This window comes from Euprymna scolopes, chromosome 12 (assembly GCF_053919585.1).
Source record: "Euprymna scolopes isolate OS-2025 chromosome 12, ASM5391958v1, whole genome shotgun sequence".
Taxonomy (NCBI): domain Eukaryota; kingdom Metazoa; phylum Mollusca; class Cephalopoda; order Sepiida; family Sepiolidae; genus Euprymna; species Euprymna scolopes.
The window spans coordinates 44,611,071-44,630,119 of NC_136493.1; positions in this window are offsets into that span (position 1 = coordinate 44,611,071).

Below are 19,049 nucleotides of genomic sequence, written 5' to 3' on the forward strand. Positions count from 1 at the left end.
ATTATTAACTACGCTGTTGTAGATTTTCCAAAAATCCCGGGTTCCTAATTTCTGTGCTTCGATGCGCTTTCTGGTGGTTTCAGAGTAGTCTGACTTAGCTGTGTCTATCACTCTCTTACAATTATTTCTAGCTTCTATAAACTTCTGTTTATTTGAGCTGGACTTATGTCGGTTGAATCTGCGGAACGCATGCTGCCTTTGACAAATGGCAGCTGCACAAGCAGAAGTAAACCATTGGGGGGAGTGGGGCTTGCTATAGTATTTCCGTGCGGGAACATGTGCTTCAATAGCAGTTTTGAACCATTCAGTTGTCTCATTTGCACACTGTTCCGCTGGAAGAGTAAAGATATTTTGCCATGGGGCATCTCTGATGAGCTCCCTGATGGCTTCCCAATCAGCCTTTTTGTAATACCTCGTTGTTTTGAGTAGTGGGTCTTCAGTTTTAGGGCGAGAATTTAGGCTGATTTCTACCATTATCACAGCGTGATCAGCATTCCCGAGTGGGCTATGGGCATTTGTTGTCCAGTCATTGGGAACCGTTGTCAGGAAGAGATCTAGAAGTGAGGCATGTTGATCGTGCTGGTCTGGGAAACGTGTCGGAAATGTAACCAATTGATATAGGGAATGAGATATAGAGAAGCTATATGTGGCGCTACCAGCTACGTCTGTGTGATTTGAGAATCCTAGCCAGTTACTGTGGTGGACATTGAAGTCACCAAATACATGTATTTGTGCGCTAGTATCGAGGGAGAGTGCTATATCTATGCTGTCTGAGACTTTGTTTATTAGGGTACAGTCTTGGTTTGAGGGAGAGCGGTAGAGAAAATACAAGTAGCTAATATTGTGTTGCATATTTAGTCTGAAGCACATAAAGGCCTGGCCCTCTGATTCTAGTTTTATTTCTCTAGTTAGGGGGAGGGTGTTTCGAATATAAACTCCAAGTCCATGCATATGTCTGTCCGAGTCCTTACGGTAGAGTGGGAGATAACCAGGCATGTTAAAGTGGTTAGAGGGAATGGAGGAGTGAAGGTTAGTTTCACTTAATGCTAAGATATCCGGGGTGTTTACAAGGAGAAATGACTCAACATCATCTAAGTTAGTTCTAAGCCCGCGGATATTAGTAAATGCAAGCCTCAAGGGAGGAGGCAGGTTGGTTTTCTTTGAGTTTGGTCCTGGTTTAAACGTAACTTTTGCTTGAGCTGTCATTTCATTTTATTTTATTTAAAAGTTTCAGTTAGGGTGGATGAGTGAGGGGGTGCTGGACAAGTAGTTGTGCAGAATACCAGACATGCAATACAAGTAGACCATCAGCTGTCCTCACCCTCAGGATTGTGGCCTCACAATAATAATAATAACAATAATAATGCTAATAATAAATAAATAATTAAGGAAAGGAATAAAATATAATAACAAAAACAATAACAATGATAATAATAATATTAATAATAATAAATGAACAAACAAATAAATGAATAATAACAAAAACAATACCAACAATAATAATAATAACAATGTTAATAATGATAAATTAATAAAAATAAATAAATAAACTAGTATAAACAAAAACGTAAGCAAACATATCTGGACACATCCATATTAAAACTAGGTCACTCGCTAACACAAAAAAAAGATAAAAACAAAAAAGATAACTCTATCAACAAACAAAGAACAGGTTGAATAAAAGGTCAAGTGAATCTAACTGATAAATACGCGACTATTAACGCGAGTATTGGCTGCGATTAATTTGTGTGTAAATAAAGAAAGAGTCTGATTGGCTAACTAGCAAACTCAGCACCACGGCAAAATATAAAAACCCGAAGCAACATCAATTCCATGCAACACGCTTACGAATTCCGGCAAAGATGAAATGCAGGAAATATATATAGTCAAGTAATAGGGGACTTTGTTACTAGGGTCGAATCTTTCGACCTCTTCTCATACAGTTGATTGCGTAAGCATAATATATATATATATATATATATATATATATATATAGGATATATATATATATATATATATATATATATATATATATATATATATATATATATATATATATATATATATATATATAGGATTAGTTTCTTCTGTAGAAAGCAACCATTTATTCAGTCGCCCGAGAACTACTTCTGGTTTAAACCGACCACTTGTCGGAAACATTAGCATGTCCAATGTCGAGACCATGTCAATTTGTTTATATTAATAGAAATATATCTTTCTCTCATCTTTAGGAGCACTCTTAATAACCTCGTTAAATTCATTGGGAATAACTCTTGAATACTTTTGACGTTGGTCGTGCGGTTTGTTCCTTGCTCTTGGAGTAAAAGATAGATTCGGTCCGGATTCGAATCTCCCAACCGGCTGTAACCGTAACTCCCTGCACTGATGATTTCCTAAAGGATGAAAATCTAGTGGCTGTAGGTATTAAAAGATTATAGTAATAATTATGTCAGCCTCTATAAGAACTCGGTACTTATTGTTGAGCACTGTAAGTTGAAATTAATGTCAGTCACTTAAGCTCACAAGCAGAGATCATGGTGTTATAATCATAATATCACTCTCGGCTGACTTCACATTTACGTTTTATATATAATTTCAAGTGTATTCCTCGAAGTTAACATTGGCCGAGTGGTTTGTTTCTTGCTAGTGGAGTTAGAGATGGCTTCGTAGCCGAGTTCGAATTTCCCGACCAGCTGTAATCATAACTCCCTGCACTGATAATTCTCGAAAGGTTGAAACATTAGTACCTGTAGGTATTAAAATAATTATAGTAATAATTATCTATCTATCTATCTATCTATAAAAGGCACTTTTTTTCTGTGTGAGTTCGTTCCCTGTAGTTCAAAAATGTCTCGGCCGATTTTATTTAAAATTTCACACACATATACCTTATGTACCTGGAGTGTTTTTTTATATAGGTTTTGTGTCGAAATACCTCTGATAATTTTTAAAAATCGATAATCGAAGAAATCTGATTAAAGAAGAAACAGTCCAATTTTGGTCAAAGTTAACATTTTTATGAAGCCTACCAACACAATCGCATTCAAGAAGTTTTATCACCACACAAGCAGAATGGCTAGGCCTATAAAATCAACAGTAAGTTCTTTGATAAGACAGAGACGCGTTCAAAATGAACGCATCTGTTAAGAGTATAAATAGATTATTGTACCTGACTTTTGCATTTTAAACTTAATTCAAGTCATTATATAAAATTAAAAATACCCGTTCCTTTTCTGTGCATAGTTTTCATGAGGGATATTGATTGCTTAGAGAGTATCTTTTGATTTGTCTGTGTATATCACAGTCAGGTGCGAACTACATTACTCCGACCACAAACCAACTGACTGTATATGCGGGGTTTTAATAAATCCCTTTATCCATTCCCCAGTGTAACTGACTTTAACAGAAACATCTACTATCACATCAACTTTGCAAGTGTTAGGGTTAGGGTAAGGATTAAATGCAGGTGTTAAAATGGTTAATATTAGAGATTTTATTCTTTAACCTATAGCCGCAATTGGGTTTTAAAAAGCTCCCGTGGAATATATATATATATATATATATATATATATATATATATATATATGTATATATATATATATATATATATATATATATATATGTATATGTATATATGTGTGTGTGTGTGTGTGTGTGTGTGTGTGTGTGTGTGTGTGTGTACTTATCTCATCTCTGGAATTTACTGCAAGTCTTTCGATGGACTTGAATGTCGTGAGCGATTTAAGCGTAAATGAAAAATTATGAAAACCTTATATGTAGAAATTTACGGGAGAGACAAATAGTATATACTAGCAGGACCCGTTAACCGGCGTTGTCCGGTGGTAGTATGACCCCGCCTCGCGTAAAAAATTAAAGTAGGGCTGTTGTTGTTTTTGTTGCCCAACATCCTCATCTTAAGAACGGCTTTCGGAATAGACATTACCAACCTCCTCATGTTAAGAACGACTTTCGGAATAGACACTCCGAACCTCCCTAAGTTTAGAACGACTTTCGGAGTAGACTTTGTGAGTGGGGGTGGGGTTGTCAAAATATTTGTCTGAAATGTAACTTTCATAATCACTGTCAGAATTCCCACGCGCAAATACTATTAACAAGCAACAAAATTTGGTTGTTGCAGTGCCGGTTGGCTCGTGCGTACTAATCTGGCGGACAGAGTGTGGTTCAGGGTATGTCATTTTTGTTGGCAAAACTTGATTTTAGGTGGCAAAGTACTCTCAAATCATATATCAATGAAAAGTAGTCATCTGTACGTTACCATGTAAAAATGTAAACGGTATTTCAGAAAGTGACAGAAAAAAAGAAACATTACAAACAGAATTTTTTGTTTAAATGATACACAATTACTATTTATTTTAAAAGCACACACACACACACACACACACACACATATATATATAGAGAGAAATTTGCTAATATTATAAAAATATAGATAGAGCACTTTATAATTTGAAACACTGTAAACCTTTTTAAATTTTAAACACACACACACACACACACACACACACACACACATATATATATATATATATATATATATACATACACAGAAATGTGTTTATATTATAAAAATAGAGATAGAGCGCTTTATAATTTGAAACACTATAAACCTTTTTAAATTTTAAACACACACACACACACACACACACATATATATATATATATATATATATATATATATATATATATATATACATACACAGAAATGTGTTTATATTATAAAAATAGAGATAGAGCGTTTTATAATTTGAAACACTGTAAACCTTTTTAAATTTTAAACACACACACACACACACATATATACAGAAATTTGTTTATATTATAACAATAGAGATAGAGCGCTTTATAATTTGAAACACTGTAAACCTTTTTAAATTTTAAACACACACACACACACATATATATATATATATACATATACATATACATACACAGAAATGTGTTTGTATTATAAAAATAGAGATAGAGCGCTTTATAATTTGAAACACTGTAAACCTTTTTAAATCTTAAACAGTCACCCCCCCATATATATATATATATATATATATATATATATATATATATATATATATATGTATACAGAAATTTATTTATATTATAAAAATATAGATAGAGCACTTTATAATTTGAAACACTGTAAACCTTTTTAAATTTTAAACAGTCACACACACACACACACACACACACACATATATATATATATATATATATATATATATATATATATATATATATATACAGAAACTTTGTTTTATTATAAAAATATAGATAGAGCGCTTTATAATTTTAAACACTGTAAACCTTTTTAAATTTTAAACAGTCACACACACACACACACACACACACACACACATATATATATATATATATATATATATATATATATATATATATATATATATATATATATACAGAAACTTTGTTTTATTATAAAAATATAGATAGAGCGCTTTATAATTTTAAACACTGTAAACCTTTTTAAATTTGAATGTTAAACAACAGAAATAGAATTGTTCTTTATAATTTTGAACGAAATATTATTCCCACACATTTTTTTATATATATATATATACCTAAAAAGGTAATAAATTTGGGGGAAATTAGGCAAAAGCAATTTATTATATCTTGTAACTTATTTTCGTGTAAAAATAAAAGCAAAACATTTAATATTAGTTATAAATGTTCAAAGTATGCACAAACATTTTTCAATATATATACTAAAAAGAAAATACAGTTGGGGTAAATATGGTGAAAACAAATTAATTTTGTTTGTGATTCATTTGCGTTCAAAAAAATATGTAATAATAGTTATTACCCAAGCGAGCCATAAGAAAAAAAAAAATTAAGCACCCCAAAATGTAAGTAGCAGCAAGTCACAGTGCGAGCGCAGCCCCCCCCCAAAAAAAATCCCAAATAGTTGCAATAGGCAGGCTCAAACGCATAATGCTAAGGAGAAAAGGATATATTTCCCCATGAAAACACACACACATATCCCCCCATATATATATATATATATATATATATATATATATATACACACATTTGCAAAGGGCGAATGAACCCTTTTTCGGCTCCTGTAAGGCGTGGTGAAGGCAGCCTTTCTAGGAGAAGCAAATCTCTGATTTAAAAAACCATTAAGCGGGAGACCAGTACCCGCATTAAGTTGGTCTGCAATTTACCTTGTTGGCCATCTTGCTCTTGCTTGTTGCTGGATTTCAACATTTTGAACCGAGAGAGAAACTTAGCTGTCGTACAAAACAAAGACTCTGTAACATCATTATTGTATAGATACTCCCTCAGTCATTAGTCTATAAAAATGGCCCTGTGGTGATGGAAAAGTTGTTACGCGTGGAGGCTTGATATGCTGTAAGCATGTAATAATTGATCTCAATGACCGTCTTAAGTATTATGCCTACTTGAGCGTGTGAATTCACCGGTAGGACTAAAAAAAAAAGAAGTCATTTTTGGGCTCATGGACTTCAAGTGTCTGAGGGAGTGGCACTCGTCTGACAAGACGTTGCAATCATCATATATATATATATATATATATATATATATATATATATATACACGCATAAATACAAAGAAAGCTGGCCAACTATCTCCAAAAATTATCAAAGAAAGATGTGCGTTACAAATCAAGTAAACCACTGTCTGATTAGCACATGGCTATTGATTGTTGAAAATAGGTGCGAGAATAACAAAGAATCTTATTGGCTAACTAGCAAACTTAACACCACGTGAATTTATAAAAAAAAAACACCCGGTATATCAATTTCACGCTACAGGCTGAGAAATGTTTACGAGCATGTGTGTAGCTTAATTGTCATGTTTTCATAACTTACTACACACACGAATACATACACGCATACACACACGCACACATAAATTATTTGTGTTTTTATATGAAGAATATATGTTTTCAGGTATGTATCCCTTAAAATTCTTTCTAATAGCAATCTTAATGAAGAGATGTTTCGACTTCAGGGCATATATACTGGTTGTTTGCATCCCCATTGATTAAAGTAAAGAATTTTGTTTTCCTTTTAGCAAATGCTTACATTTTAGTCGCTAACGTCTTATGCACGGTTGGCATAGCGAGAAATATCAACTTTAGTTCATTTGACTGCTCTTCAGAGACATTCAAATATGACTATAAAGAAATAATAATAATAATAATAATAATAATAATAATAATAATAATAATAATAATAATAATAAACAGACAATCTCCCAAAACAAAATAAGAAAGATGAAAAAAAAAAACCCCCAAAAAAATCGAAATCACAAAAAGTGCATTTCAAGGTGATAATATAAAAAAAAACTTCCCACAAAAAAAAAAAAAAAAAATACCATGTTGAAAGATTCTTAACTGAAATTCGGAGAACACTCCGATAAAATAACCAAAATGCATGTTCATGAACTATTGCTAGCCCTTAAATTAACGAACTTTTATAAATTTCGAGTTTATTGAATAGCTAGATACGAAACTACCATTAGTTTGAAAGTTTGATAAACGCCATGTGCTAGTTATATTTTAGTTTTTCTGTAATTACAATGAGAAAAAAAAATTAACCGGAAGAAAATATTTAGTCGATAATATATAGTAAAATTCGACCGAAAATAAACCAAAGATGGTCGATAACTAGCAGGGAGACCCGACGTTGCCCGGGATTAAATGATGATCAACAAATATTTCACACTCTTATATTTTTATTGTCATCGAAATCCGTGAAATCGCCCGGGAAGAGGCTTCACATGCCTCCATGCAGTAACTTAGTCGAAAATATATGTCATTTCACTCTAGAGAACCTACTGTGGTTTTTTTATAAAATTATTTTATATAAACTTCTTATCAGTTAACGAAAAGCCGCTTCTGTGGTACCAGTCTTCAAGAATTCTGGTTAAAGAACTGACCCACTAAATTATCGCCCCATTAGCCTCCTCCCGCTTTTCGCCAAAATATTTGAGTCCTTAGTTAATAAAGCCCTAGTCCAACACCTAACAGCTGCTAAACTCCTGACCCACAAACAATATGGATTCAGGCAAGCCCGTTCAACAGAAGATATCTTAACTGTAGTCTCTGAACGTATATATCGTTCACTGGACAAAACAAGAGAGGGTAGGGTATGACACGATGGTCTTCTAAGGAAAATTAGATCATATGATATCACTGGAAGAATACATAATGTAATTAAATCCTTCTTAAGTAAGTGAAAAATCCAAGTTGTCTTCGACGGTCGTACATCTAAACAATATGATATAAATGCGGGAGTACCTCAGGGGTCTATCCTTGGACCGTTATTATTCCCGATATTCGTAAATGACCTCCCTGATAAAATTGTATCGGAGATGAGTATATTTGCCGATGACACCACTCTCTATAACAGGCATGAGGGGGAAAACAAATGAACACATATCTAAGAACATGGCAGAAACACTAGAGGATGACCTGCAATCTGTAGGATGGTCACATTCAATGCTGCCAAAACTAAGCTTGTTTCCTTCAATAACTACAAGAAACCTTATCTACCACCAATAACAATGGCCAAGAACACATTGCCTGAAAGTACTTCTTTTAAACTCCTCGGCCTAACGTTTACAGGGAACATGAACTGGAATATATACATTGAGAGCATTGCTAAGGCTGCTGTAAAGAAGGCGGACTCTCTCTACTGTACTAGAAAATGACTTACGCCTGAAAGTATCCTGTACCTCTATGAGGCCACCATTCGCCTAGGAGTACTGTTATCACATTTGGGCTGGTGCATCTGCTGCTTGTCTCTCACTCCTGGACAGTCGCCAACATAATAGGTCCTGAACTGTCATCTAGGCTTCAGTTTCTGTCCCATCGACGAAATGTTGCATCTCCGTGATTGGTCTACAAATACTTTAATGGTGAATGCTCTGACGAACTGCAAGCACTTGTACCTCCTCGACGTGACTACCCCCAACAAACCCGATAAGCAACTAAGTCCCACCCCTTTACAGTAGAGATCCATAGGTGTAAGAAAGCTTTTTACTCCAATAGTTTCTTCCCCAGAACTGCAAGTCTTTGGAACTCCCTTCCGGGATTCTGCTTTCCCAACTGTACTGACATGCAGAAGTTCAAGTGTAAGATGAACAAACATTTTCCTTCATAATGCCCCCGACAATTATGTCCCCGATAGTAACCCTCTACTTCAAAGTGGCACTGTGCCTTGTGTGGGGTGAAAATTGAATAAAAAAAATAAAAAATAAAGAAATTTATGTGCGGGGTATGAACCTACAGACTACGTCATGCAGAAAAAAATACACGTAACTTTTCAAGTCTTGTAAAATTCTTTGCAGTTAATGAAATAAAAAATTAAGAAATTTACCTACTTCATGCAAAAAAAAAAAAAAAAAAATTAAAAAAGTAAAAAAAAAACGCTATCAATAACCCACAGTAGAATTTTCACGGGTAAGCGACGACATGGATAAAATGACTTTATCGATGATAGATACATTAAAATAATGGTTTCGATTATCGGTAATTATCGGTAATTATCGGAAATTATCGGGCGTATTCTGAGACAAAACTTAACTAAGATCACTCCCAAACTTATACACTAAAGTTCTGTAAATTCGGAGTCTAGAAGTAACTCTCTCTCTCTCTCTCTCTCTCTCTCTTTCTCTCTTTCTCTGTCTCTCTCTCACGCACGCACACACACACACACACACACACACACACACACACACACACAGACAAAGTTGCATTTATATAATTGTAGAGGTTAGATTTTTTCTGAATTTTCTAATTTTCTAATTAAATTATCGTTATATATTTTTTCTTTCCTTAAGTTTATGAAAATGAGTAATTGATTGTAAATTATGGCGGTTGCGAACCTATGGAACCAACTATGTATGGCAGCCATTTTGAATTTTGGATTTTTTTCAAGTAGCTTACAGGTTTATCAAAAGAGAAATATCTCAGGAGTATGTGTGCCAATTTTGGTGCTTGTTTCCAGAAAGGAAAGATTCTTATGAATTTTTGCTGTTATCTGCACCACTGTATAAGTCAACTTAAAACTCTAACTTGGCATTTCCCATCCGAGCAATCTACTAGATTAGTAGGCATACTTTTGTTGTTTTCTTCTAACTTAACTTGATGTACGTTTAAAACATAAATCAATAAAGTATTTATAAGAATTGTCTTTTTTTATCATTATTATTTCCGAAATTTCCAGAGGTTCTGGTAACTTAAAAACGTCCGACCTTTTGCGTTTTCGATAAGAATGTTACGACTTAAAAAATTTTTTTTAATCTTTCTTATATTTCAATATTTTCCTTTTTCTCTCTACAAAGGAAAGTAAATTATTTTCAGAACTGCTCAGCGTTTTTGTGTGTGTTTGAATCTAAGTGTGCGGGCGCGTACACGGTGTGTGCGTGTGTTAAGGTTTATCCGCACGCACCGTATGGTTGACGGCTGTTTATTTATTTGGTACCCCACTGAGCAAATTAGGCACAAGGCCGTTTTTTAAATGTGGCACAAGGCCGTTTTTTAATGTGGAGAGGAAAAACCAGCTCCCCCAAGGGGACACTCTGGCAGGGTCCAAAATTAGCAAGTGTCTGATATGAAGGGGTTTCCCCACATTGACCAAACTAATTGACTTAACAGAGATCATCATTAGAGATTACTCACTGATAACAACTAGTAGTGTTCCCTGGAGTTTGGGTGACAACAAGCTTCTCCAGATTTCCAGTACTCTCCACCTTTTTTCGATGGCCTTTGCAAATGACTCTCTATCAGCCTGGGTGTTCTGGTGTTCCGACGTCTTTACTCCTCTCACACCTCTCACCATCCCTCACAGACTCCATGACTTCATTAAGTATCCTATTACACTAAAAAAAAAAAAAAAAACTAATGCTCGATTAATGCAAGATGGTCCAAAAGGAGTCTGAAGCATTCGATACGGTCTTGTGGCATTTTTCCAAGTTTAAAACAAAATTTTATTGCATATCGTTCTTCTAAGTGTCCTCTCGTCAAGATTGCATTTTTGAAATTCACCACTCGTGACACCTACAATCATAAAAAATTGGCCAGTCGCCTCATAAAATGTATAGCAATAACATACTAAATTTTCAAAAGTCTACGAAAACGTTAAATGCCCGTACAAAAAAGTCTTAAAACTTATTGAAGGCACCTCGTAGTTTATAAGGTTTCTTGTAGTTTCAGTTCCTTCGTGCTCGTGTGGTGTTCCTTCCATCTTTTGGTTTTACTGCTGTTGTAGTTTCCCTGGTTAATGTTCGTAACTTATGTGAGTTACTTTTGACATTCCAGTGTTTCCCTTAAGATTTTAACTGGCATCATCATCATCATCATCATCATCATCATCATCATCATCATCATCATCATCATCATCATCATCATCATCATCATCAGCCACCACCACCACCACCACCACTGTATAGTCTCAATCTTTTCTTTAATTCCAGTCTCTAGTTGTCTTTCTTTTCTAGTTCTTCTACAATTATTGCTATTACATTAACATTCTTATTTCTTATTCCTTTAAGTTGTCTGGCAAGTTACGTGTACTTCCTTCTTCTTCTTCTTCTTCTTCTTCTTCTTCTTCATTTTTAGTCTCTTTGATCTTCTCTCTGTAGTCTGCTAGTTGGAAAAATCTACAATTTACAGGTTTTTTTCCTTCTTGTTAATTATTATGACTTCCGTTTTCCCTGCTTACTGAGTTTATCTATTTGGTGTTCGTTGTTCAATACTGTATCCGGTTTGTGTCTTTTTATTCTTCTCCTTCTTCTTCTTCTTCTTCTTCTTCATTATTATTATTATTATTATTATTATTATTATTATTATTATTATTATTATTATTTATAATATAATCTATGTATTAATACGATAGCGTGTTATTTTCTGCGTCACGATTACACCCGGGTCGTTTAATTGTTATGTACTTCCATTTCTTGTCATGAATAATTTTATCACGAATTCTTCGTAAGTTTTGGTTTTGGTTTCGATTATGGCTGAAGGAATTCTTGTCATAAATAATTTTACCAAGAATTCTTCATAAGTTTTCGTTTCGGCTTCGATTATAGCCGATGGCACTTAAGTCATCTCTTTTTTTATATAAATAATTTTGTCAAACATTCTTCATACGTTTTGGTTTCGGTTTCGATTATGACTGAAGGAACTCAAGTTTATATATACATATATATATTAAGTAATGTGATTTATAATTTAAAAGTTTTAAAATTTTTAAAATTTAAAAATCAAAATTTAATTAAATTAAAAATCAGTTTCATAAGAAGGAACAACAACAAAGTCAATTATCTGTACGATCGTTTCGGAAATCCGTGCTTTTTATTTGTGGTATACATGAAGTCACGTAGAATAATTATACATAGTTTTTTTGGTAAGCACGGTCTCCTCATCAGCAAATTTAGGAGGATTTCTATTGAATTGAAAAGACACCAAAAATAAACCTAGCATTAAAAGTAAGGCAGATGAATCTGAAAAATTGAAGTAAAAGGTTTGGATATAAAATTTATAAGAAAATTAATAAGAAAATTGGTATAGGTTAGAGATAGAAATGAGTAGAAAAAAAAATATTTTTGAATTTACATAATAAATTTGATTTAAAAATATATAGATATATAATTACCTTTTGGTTTTTCTTTTTTTGAAATCAGGAACTGTATTTAAAGTAGTCATTTAGATGTTTGCTATAGCTTTTTATTTTATTGAATGATGAATTTTAAAAGGGCGACGCTCGTGCAGTAAATTGTTTCCGTTAGCGTATTTTGATTTAGAGACGCTACAGTTAATATCTATAGAGAGAGAGTTTTTTTTTTTTTTTTGCAAGTTTTTAAGGGGAGATAATTGTCATGGCTTTATTTATTATTTGATTTACGAGTCTAAGGGCGGTAATTGGTTTAACTTAATTTATTAAAAAAAAAAAAAAATCTATTTTTACTAATGAGTAATTTTTAATGATTTAAGGTGGTTTATATTTATTAAATTTAAACCAACGTTTATGATTACACGATAGAAGCTCGTGTCTTGAATTTACTAGTTTGGTTGTGCTTTTTATATCTTCATATTTTAAAATTTTTAGGGTTTCTTTTGTACATAATGTACAAAATTTATCTCCTGGTTTATATGATTTGCAAGTCTCAATTATTTGCCATTTTAAGTTGAAAGAAATATTGCTATTTTTTAGTTGCCAAATATAGTTGGATAAAGTAGTTTGGTTTGATAGAGAGTTATTTTTAAAAGAATGTTTGTGCGTTGAAATTCTATGTTTTATTGGGCCAGATGTGGAACCAATATATATTACCTCTTGATTATTATGATTATTTTCCGTTAGGTCTATTGTTGGATTATAATGTGGTGGGTTGGTTAATAATTGATCGGTAGATTGATTTAAGTTGGTGTTATTATTTCATCTGGAAGTTGAGTTATGGCTGTTGATAGGTTCTTGTATATTTGGAGTTTTTGATACTGTGCAGCTATAGATAACATTTTTAATTTTACATGAGCCTTGTAGGGGACATTTATTTTTTCTTCTACAGTTACAGTCCGATGTATTTTGTATAGTTGCATTTTGTAGTTTATTAATTTTATTATTATTAGAGCTAATTATTTTCTGATGAAGGTTAGGCATAGTAGAGTAAGAGACTTTAATTGTGTTCTTATTGAAAATCTTATTATATCTATGGGGGGCTTTAAAGTTCTTATCTAATATTTTAAAAAATTCTCTAGCTATGTTTGTTTCTAGGTTTTTGGAATACGGGGGGTTGAACCATAGGATCTCCTTGTGTCTATTCTTACGTTTGCGGGTTTTAGTTTGTTGTTTATTTATATTATTATCTAATATTTGTAGTTTGGTTTTATCTTTTTTTGTCTCCTGGTTATTTTTCTTAACTCGTATACGGGAAGACATTGCCATATTATATGTTATTACGCTCTTAATAGGTTTATTTTTAATGCAGTTTATGTTTCTATCATTTTCATTTATAAATTTAATTTGTGAATTATATCCAGAGTTTTTAAGGGCTTCATTATAGTATTTTTCATTTTTGGTAAATATTGATTTAGTAGGAGACAGTCTAGAAATTCTTAGAGCGATATTGGGAACTATTGATTTTAATATTGATTTAGGGTGGTTTGATTGATTGTGGACATATACCACAAATAAAAAGCACGGATTTCCGAAACGATCGTACAGATAATTGACTTTGTTGTTGTTCCTTCTTATGAAACTGATTTTTAATTTAATTAAATTTTGATTTTTAAATTTTAAAAATTTTAAAACTTTTAAATTATAAATCACATTACTTAATATTGAATTAGCTCTAGGACATTTAACTATCAAGCTTATTATATATCTAAATTACAACGAGCATTTCCTGTATTTTAATTAAACTAGTAATTTCACTATTACATTAAAATACACTTAGCTCTTTAGACTATTATTCTAATCTCCTTTAAATTATATATATATATATATATATATATATATATATATATATATATATATATATATATTCATAATTTTTATTTCGGTTTCGATTCAATCTAATGCATCCAAGTCATATGGATATATTTTTTGTATTTTTGAAATCGCAACTTTATAATATATAAAAATTGATAGAACATTAACTCTATAATAATATATACGAATTCTGCAATAATTAAAATATGATATTTAAGCGTACTTTACGTCCGGGCTTTGCCGGGCGTTCGCGCTAGCTTAGATAAATATTTTTGCAGTTTTAACTTAAAAGCTACAATAATATCAGAGCGTCTCCATTTACACAACATCTACAGAATGCAAACATCAATATATTACATATGAATGAATCCACTGTGGAATTTCCACAGGTCCCGCTTGTTATTATTGTTGTTGTTATTATTATTGTTGTTGTTGTTGCTATTGTTATTATTATTACTATTATTGTTTTTGTTGTTGTTTTATTAATGTTATTATTATTGTTATTATTATTGTTGTTATTATTATCATTATTATTATTGTTGCTGTTGTTATTATTGTTATCATTATTATTACTGTTGTTATTGTTGCTGTTTTTATCATTATTATTATTATTGTTTTCTGTTGTTGTTGTTCTAATTATTATTACCATTATTATTTTTATTGTTGTTTTTATTATTGTCTTTTTATTATTAATGTTATCATTATTGTTGTTGTTGTTGTTGTTGTTATTTTGTTATTTTCATTTTTGTGGGTTTTTTGTTATTGTTGTTCTAATTATCATTACTATTATTTTTATTGTTGTTGACTGTTATTTTTGTTATTATTATTATCATTAATATTATTATTGTTGTTAGCTGTTGTTATTATTGTTGTTGTTTTAATTATTATTAGTATTGTTGTTATTATTAATATTATTTTTGTTGTTATTGTTGTTGTTGTGTTATGTGTTATGTAGTTTTGTGAGTGAGTGTGTGTGTGTGTGTGTGTGTGTGTGTGTGTGTGTGTGTGTGTGTGTGTGTGTGTCATTCGCACAGTTTTTAATAAAAGCCAACCGTCTTCCCTTGTTTTTCCTTTCAGGCAGAGTCGGCCAGCTTCATCCTTTTGCTATTAATGCATTGTGTATTAATAAAAGTTACTTGTCTTTTGGTCGAGATGTTTCAGTTCTTCTGTAGTTCAACGTATAAACGGTCCGGTGTATCTTACTAGTGATACTGCGCCTGTGTTTAAATCTTTTATTAGGTTTCTACTATATCATTTAGTTCCTAGGAGTTTTTTTTGTTCTTCTGAGGTATTCCTATCCAATTTTCTCTTTCATGTTGTTACTTTGGTGGAGTCAGCTTCCAAAACTCCTAAATAATTGTAAGTTCATGTTCACCTAGTGACCCCATCTCCGCTATTTTGGGTAGTTCCATATCTTCCGTTCCCTTTCATTTTCCCTTTCTTATAACTAGCAATGTGCATCTTTCCATATAGAGTACCATACGTATATTTTGGCTGAAGATTCTGGTTGTCTTTATTAGCGTCGTCTCGAGTCCTTTTTTAGTTCTTTCAAAAAAGTTTTAGGTCATCCATGTACATTAGGTGGTTGATTTTTATACATCTGTATTAGTAACCATTGCACTCGGTTTGGCACTTTTTTAGTATATTGTTAAGAGCTATGATGGCTATGTCATAGGAACCGTAGTTGAATGTCCTTCGAAGGTTGTCTTTATTAGCGTCGTGTCGAGTCCTTTTTTAGTTCTTGCATAAAAGTTTTAGATCGTCCATGTACATTAGTTGGTTGATTTTTATTCATCTGTATTAGTAACCATTGCACTCGGTTTGGCACTTTTTTAGTATATTGTTGATGGCTATGTCATATGAACCGTAATTGAATGTCCTTGGAAGGTTGTCTTTATTAGCGTCATCTCGAGTCCTTTTTTAGTTCTTTCAAAAAAGTTTTAGGTCGTCCATGTACATTAGGTGGTTGATTTTTATTCATCTGTATTAGTAACCATTGCACTCAGTTTGCCACTTTTTTAGTATATTGTTTAGAGGTATGATGGCTATGCCATATGAAACGTAGTTGAATGTCCTTGGAAGATACCTCTTTGCATCTTCATCTCAGTTACATCAGCTGCTCATCAGCTATCAGTTCAAGTCTTCATGTTCTCATTACATATTCACTTAAATTGTTAAGCTTGTCTGGTATTTTTGTATATTCTCAGACATTCTATTATCCATACTTGATGGATCATTTTATATGCTTCCTTGTAATCAATCCATGCCATGGCTATATTTCTTTCTACTTTAGTCTATGGATAGTAGCTCATATGTTCCTCTTTTTTCTTTTATGCATGCTTTCTGTTTATTTTTGTTTTTTAAATAGTCCTCGATCATTAAAGGACTGGTAAATATGTACGCCTACTAGTTTCCACGTTGTAGGTAAGCAATTTATAGGCCTATAGTTGCTGGGCCCGTCTCTTTTTTCTGCCTTTTTGTAAGACTATGGTTCTACATTTGGACATCCTTTCTGGTACGTCTGCGTCGTGGATATATCTTTTCAGGTTTTGAATTAACCTTTCATGTGGTGGCGTAAAGTTTTTTTTGTTTTTTTTTTGAATCAGTATGCGAATATTTCGTGGTGATCTGGTGTGTTCCCGTGTGCCATTCTTCATAGGATTGTCTTGAGAATTTCCTTGCTGATTTCACTCTCTATCCCTCCTCCGATTTGCTGTAAGTATTCTTTCACGTCTTCAGTCATTCAGAGTTTATATTCTTATCTTGTCCTTCTTCCCTTACCTTACTCCAGTAGTGTTTTGTTTCTGTTGGGTTCGGTTGTTCTGTTTTTGATTTTCCTCCGTTTGCATTTCAATACAATTGGCTTTCATTATTTTCAAAGGCTCTGTTTTGCTTGCACAGTTCCAATTTGTATCTGTATCGTCTTAATCTTCTTTCCTTCCTCCTTGGCTCCCTCTTTTTTTTTTTTTTTTGGTGGGGGAGCAGTGATGTGGTAATGGGGGATGGAGGTGGGGTTAGAGAACTTGCAGATATGCGGCTTCAATGTTCTTGGTTCTATGTAGTGCTTCATGTTTTGCCATCATCATCATAATCATCATCATCATCATCATCATCATCATTATTATTATTATTATTATTATTATTATTATTATTATTTATTTATTTTTTCTCGTGGTTGTAGCCGTAGTAGTCATTGCTGGAGTAGTAATTATAATAGTAGGAGTAGTACTACTCGGGTTGCAGAGTCGGAGGTTGTGGAAGGAGTATCAATTCGATTTTAGTTTTATTGTTAACTAAACTTATTTTCTGAGGTTAAGGTTGGGATTAACTCGAGAGCAACACTGAATAGATCTGTTCTGATACCACAATTCATCTTTTCTGTCCTCAGTCAGTGGGTGGAAAATCATGACTGAGACAATTTTAATTTTTGTTCTTATTCAAAGTGGCCCTTGTTTGGGAGCTGGATTTCTCCCACATTAAAACCGACCCTGTGTCTAAATCTGCCCTTGTGAGGAGGCAGGTTAATAGAAACACTAAATAGATACAGCCAATCCTTTTTTATATTAAAAAAAATATACATCAGCAGAATGTTATTCCTGGTAATGGATCCATTTTATGGGTATAATTCTTTTGCTATTGAACCTGAACATTGCAAGAGAAAAGAAAGAAATCCTGGAAATGCAAGACAAAATGTCTGAAACAGATCTTAGGATGATTTTAAAAAATCGTCAGAAGTTGTTATATGACTAAATAAATAAATAAATAAATAAATACTATTTCTCCGAAAATTCAACAGCCTGAAATTTTTAAATTTTTAAATCACAGTCGGAGTCGGATATTTTGAAATTCTGTTAGTTAAAATCTAACTTTTAGAATCATAGAAATGAGCGTCATAAAATTATCTTAACTGTTATTACAGTATAACCCGGATATAGGAGACTTATTTTTCCGGGCCCTATAACACTCTTATATCAGGATTACATTATATTCGGGGGTTCTTATATCCGTGTTACACTGTACATTAACACAGACCCTAATTTGGGACCAGAGAAAGTCTCTGTTATATCCGTTTTTCTTATATTCGTGTCTCTTATAATCGGGTCACATTGTAATATCATTATTTTTTTTATTTTTGTTATTTTTTTTTTTTTGGTGAGCACCATACTTCCGTTCAATTTGTCGGAATTAAATGTTTGTTTCTATTTATTTGCCTCCCCACGAGGGCAGAGTTAGACACAAGGTCGGTTTTTAATATGACGAAAATCCAGCTCCCCCCTCCCCCAATAAAAAAACAAAAGGGACAACCTGGCTAGGAACAAAAATAAAAATTGTCTCTGTCAAAAAAAAAAAAAAAAAAAAAATTCTCATCCACTGACCGAAAACAAAAAAAAAAGATGAAGTATAGTATCAGAGCAGATACTACACTTTGATTCTAGCCAAAAGGGCATTACGGAACTTAAATGATTGTTGTTGGCGTTCATTTTCCCGATATCTTTCAGGTTAGAATTATTTCTAGAAAGACATAAGGTATTTATGGGTGGGGCCACGTGAAGGTTGTCA